Source organism: Phalaenopsis equestris, unplaced genomic scaffold (genome assembly GCF_001263595.1).
Source record: "Phalaenopsis equestris unplaced genomic scaffold, ASM126359v1 Scaffold000224, whole genome shotgun sequence".
In the NCBI taxonomy this organism is placed as follows: Eukaryota; Viridiplantae; Streptophyta; class Magnoliopsida; order Asparagales; family Orchidaceae; genus Phalaenopsis; species Phalaenopsis equestris.
Window position 1 is genome coordinate 4,114,657 of NW_018164666.1, and position 5,915 is coordinate 4,120,571.

The following is a 5,915-nucleotide window of genomic DNA, read 5'->3' on the forward strand; positions in this document are numbered from 1 at the left end:
TATATATATATATATATATATATTATTACCCCCTTCCAAATTTTTGTGCAATATCTCTTTGCTTCGTTGGTTTTCTAGTCAACTTTATTTCCGCTATTCATATTTTTTGTTATCGTTTTGTTACTATCTAAGCCAATGAGCCCATAAACAGCCCTCTAATTATTATTATTATTATTATTTTAAGAAAATGTGAGCGCCACACTTAATTTTATTTAGAGAAAAAAATGAGTTATAAAATAAATACTAAAATTAAAACTTACACGATGAATAAATAAAAAACAATAGACAGTCCAACGGTAACTAAAATTCCCTAAGGAAAATAAACATTACAACATGAACAGAAGGGTCATAAAACCAACAACAGTGTAACAACAACAAAATAAAACTCTAAAAACACTTTAACAACAACAAAACAACACTCCAACAACAACAACAACAAAAATTCTCAATGGAAGATATACAATCCACCAGAAATAGAAAGCCCCGAAAAGAAAACAAATAAACAAGTAGTAGAAAATCCAAAGAACTACAAAAAATACATAGAGAAAAACAAAAATAGGAAACAAACAAGAAAAAGGAAATCAAATCATCAGAACCCAGAACTTACCTATAGAAAAGTATTAAAATTCCTTCCTAAAACTTTAAATTTGTAAAAACACATTCAAAACATGGTTGAATTTTCATAACGGCTAGAATTCATCACAACTCAATACCAAGAACATAACTTAGGAAGAAACATTATAATAATAAAAATTAAAGAAACAAGAGAGAAATAAACAAGAAACAAAACATATCATTTAAATATGCCCTTCTTGTTTCTAATAGAAGCATTAGAAATAGACATGTTTCTAATGCTTTTAGCAATACCAGTATCAAAAGAGGAAGCATTAGAAACAATGTTAGAAGCCATACCAGCACCTTGGGAAAAGTTATTATTAACAACAATAATCTCAAAAATCTCATAGTGATCATTATCCTGAGAAGAGAAATTATTAGAAGGAATCACATCATGCAAAATAATTTTATTAACTTCTACTAATTGCTCTGCCAAAACCACATTCACAACATTTAAGTTTGTTTGATGAAGAAGATGCTCATTATTAACCATAGTAGCCACAAAAGTATTAGGATCAACAATAAATTAAAATCACGAGATGAGAAATAAAAGTTTAAAATAGGTTGAATATTTCTAGTAAATTATTCTCATAAAATTGTTTAGTTGAGCATGAGAGGAAGGTGATCTGCACATTTTAAAACCAAATAGTAATGCACTATAAAGCTTAGAATTTTTGTATGATACAAAGCTATTTACATTATTAGTTAAGATATGTGATTATTAATAAAAGCTTAAAAAAAATATTTTTCTTGTGTAATAATTCTCTTTATCACAGGGGTGACCATAAAAAATTTTGCACTATGGTTTAACAAATTTATAACAAACCCGAACATTATAGTGGTTTGGGTTTGTCTAATCATAATACAATCAATCTTATATGCAAATTCAAAATCATGTAGAGGCATGACAATTCTAACTAATTTTTGGCATATTAGTGTACTGGCCACCATGGCATCTTAGCGATTGTTAGAATTAGAATAATTAATTTTTTTTTTCCTTTACTTAATGGAAATTCTCTTTTTGAGAAATTTAATAATTTTATTTTTAGTTCGTTTGATTTCTCTCCTAGTATTAGCATTAGAGTTGTTACTCCTAACTTCTCTTGTTTTTTTTTTTTTTTCATTACTCAGTGCATATTCATGAATAATGTTTAAGGCCAATTTTGAATACTCCCATTGAGGGTTACAACATTTTTTTTTTTTAATTTGCTTATGAAAGGGCATGAGTGTTAATGCTCATAAGAATCTTTTAATTTTAGCTTATGAGAGCTACCTTGTGATGAAGTGATGCAATTATATCTGTTTCAAAGGGCATTCTGTTAGATTTGCATCAAGCGGCCTTAAAACTATTGACATCTTATTCATTAGAGGCATTATTGTTAATAAGAATGTGTGTTTTATCTTTCTTATATTGAGTCTCATAATCCCCTTTTGTTTGAATGATATTATTCCCATATTTTATTAAAAAAATACTCCCCCAGTGAATATTTTTTTTTTCTTTTGGGTAGAATATTTTATAAATTCCCACTCATGCTGAAATCTAGAATCACAAAAAGATTCTGCTTAATAGCTTTTCACATTGTTACTTAGTTTATTTGGAAGGAGATGAATTGCATGATTTCTATGAATTCCACTACTTCTCTTGACGTGCTTGCCCAAAATATTCAATGGGTTGTCATATAAAAAAATAAAAAACGGAAATTAAAGAATGATGCACCTAATCAAATTGTTATGTGTTGTTAAATTTGTGATGATTGAGTGATGGATTAACGGTTTAGTGATGTGTGGAGATCTAACATATATTCAAGTAAGATGAAATTGACAGAGTAGATAGCATGACTTCTTCCGTTGAAACCCCAAAATGGAAAAAATCATAAGGGCTTGCCTAGTTGAAATAATTTCACTATGTTGATGTAAGTTACAAAACTTTATCAGCCCTTGAATGACTGAGAGAAATGTTACACAATTTGTCAAGACTTTTGCTAGAGAGGAAGCAGAAAGCAATGAGAAAATTGCAGCGAGTGTTGATGACCTGACTGCTGTGAAGGAATGTCGACAGTAGGGGTTGTCCGTCTGAAAAGAGTAAGGCTCTATTTATAAATTTTGAGTGACTCCATACGTAAATTCTGCATGAATCTATACCTCTCAATCAAAAGACCCAGAGCAATCCCTTTGATTAGATAGCGTTCTATGAGAATTTGACTGCCAAAATGATGCTAGAATAAAGTCATCTTGAACTCATTAGATTCAACCTGATGAGTCACTCAATTTGAATTCATTTGGCCAATCAATTTCCCATCTAAAGCCTTAAGTTGTGCTTAAACAACTTGATTTGACTTAGATCGAACCAATTTTACTCCCTTAGTGATGCATTATGTCTGTTGCTTTGTACTCAAGGGAAGGCCAAGCATCTTCATATCGAGGATGGATGGAAGGACGTGAATCGTGTCTTAGTCTCCATCTTTTGCCTTGGGGCCCTCTTATGTGGGTGATGGGTAGAGGACACTTCTCTAAAGGAAGCGAGGTAGGAGTTATACTCTTTTGTCGGTATGTAGTTGCTGGCCAATTCCAACAACTAGGCTAGCATCTTTGATCGTTGTAGACTCAAAACATATTAGAAAGGTCCTTACTTCGACCCTTCGACTAGGGCGACATGAGCAAGTTTAGGTTTCAGGTCCTGTACATCCAACTTCTCCGTCTGAAAGCGGATGATAAATAAGTGAAGGCTCTCACTCTGTCTCTAAGAAATTTGTAGAAGGATCTATGAGTTTTTCTGAGGCCTTTGAGCCTTTACAAATTGCTCCACGAATAGCCGCTTAAAATTAGCAAACAATATGATTACTCCCTGTGATAATCCATCAAAACACCTAAGGATCGACTACTTAGCATTGTAAAGAAGTGATTGCATTTCAGTGCATCAATTATCATCAGCAAACACACGATCAACTCAAAAGTGTCTACTTGGTAGATTGGATCGGTCCTCCTCCTATAGGACTTCAGTGTCGAGATCTTGATCTCATAGGGGTTTTGCCACAAAGATTTGTTTATAGAACACATTCTCGTTCTATCAAAGTGTCTCAACATGCCATAATTGTTTACAGTCGATCGGTGTTGACCCATCATCATCAAAGTACTAGATATTGAACAATATTGAACAACAATATTGTCTTATCTTATTTATGAAAAAAATGTATCTATTTGTAAGGAAGAATGTACAATATAAAGATGTTATATATTTGTCTCTGTTTTAATGGGATTTGTGCTAAGACATTTCTTGTAATTTACATGTATGAGCTAATTGCCTGACTACTATCCGGCTTGCCCGGCTTAGCTTAATTGATTTTGGGTCGACGGGATCAACTCGGTGGTTTGAGCATCGTTAGCAAGGTCATCTCGATCTGCTGAGCTTGGTTGGCATGAGTCGATTGATTGATCTAGTCTTGTTGTTGATCCTTGATAACCAGTGAGTAACCCTAGGACATCCTCAAACGGATTGGAGATGCTGAGGGATTGAATCATTCAATCGATCAACTTTTCGATAGTGGTTGGCTCGGATGACTCTTTGTCTCGTTTCTAACTGAATGTTCAGGACTCGGATCATTTGGTTATTTTTTTCCCGCATTGGGGCTCATCTGGCTTTGGCCTTGCTTTGCCTCGGACAACTTCACTCGATCGAACAAGTCGGCATTGTAGTCTTCCTTCGATGGGCTCTCCTTCGTCCGACTTATTCCTTTTGGACTTTCAGATCTCCTCGGGATCAGCACTAGCATATTTTTTATGTACAAAAAAAATGGATGAACATATTTATTTCAATTTTAAATATAAATATCATCAGTATTTTTATATGATGTTTGATACTTAAATATTAGTTATGTGAATGCATAAAAATTGTATGGTATATATATGAATCTCTTTTTTTGTAATAATTCAGACAGTCATTAATTAAAGGTGGTCATAATTTCTGCGTACAAACTACAACCAATTCAACTAATTGCCTTGTTGGCTAAATCATATAGATTTACACCCTAGATTCCAATTACAAATAATTAGAAGTTCGTAACGACTCCATAGGTTTAATTAAGAGAGTCAATACCGTGAAGACGACTTATGTAGGTTGTTAATTGCGTCTAAAATGAATTTGCCACGAAAAGTATAGTTTCAAATGCCCAACCACCATTTACTAATGTGAATGTTTTCTTAAATATAGTTTGTTAGTCAAAAGGTTAAGTAGGTACATCAATTTTAAATTACAATCATTGATGCCTCGTCAATAATTTTTTTATCAAGCATTAATCTCGTATGACGGGTCTCCCAAATTTAAATTTAAGATTATACAGGCTCTAATTTCATCAAGTTTATAGTGAAACTGACTGCCTCAACAAGGCGAACCCAATGATATCAAAATTAGTTCAATCCAGGTCCAATCAAGCCCATATTAAGCCATTGAAGTACATTTGGATGCTTTGAATCATCAATTGACGGTCAAATAAAATTTAAATTTGACATATTTATATTTAAATCGAGCATCTCAACAGGAGGAATCCAACAAGCCTAAGCTTGCTAAATTCTGAGGTTAACAAGACACCCAAAATCATTAAGAAAAACTAACTATAATCAAATGGGGTCAACAATAACCATCGATCAGGTGGTTAGCTAAGTTATGCACAAAAAGACCTAAATGTCTCTCTCCAAAAGGTGAATAGACCTCCTATCTTCACTTAAAGGAGGAAAAGAAGATGAATCCTATAGTCTATTCTTAAGAGAAGATCAGGCGATAATCACTGGTCTCTGTAGCCACCAACCACTATCGATCTCTGCCTATCGACCACCGTCAACTACCATTAGTTGACCATCGTTGACTATCACCAACTATCACCGACCATTGTCCCCCGGTGACCCCTGCTTACAACCGTTGTAGTCCCAATACAGTTGCCGCGTCTAACACATGTATTTACTTTGTGTTGTATAAAAAATAAGTATAATTCTTGGTGAAATTTTTTATTTGACGTTAAATTATTATTTTACCATCTCAAGTTTTCCGCCACACAATATTAATTTTTCTGCATAGTCATATTTTTGTTCATATTACTACTCACAAAAATGGTAAACACATATGTATAATCCTTTTTCAAATCAAACTATTAAATTATATTTAGCCATATTTTTCGTTAAAAAGACAAATTGTTATTTTGACCCCCAATTAATGAACTAAAGTAAAAGGGCACTTTTGTAATGTGGTACCGCTCACCTACCACATCTCACCTACCGTTCACCTACCGCTCACCTACCTCCCACCTACC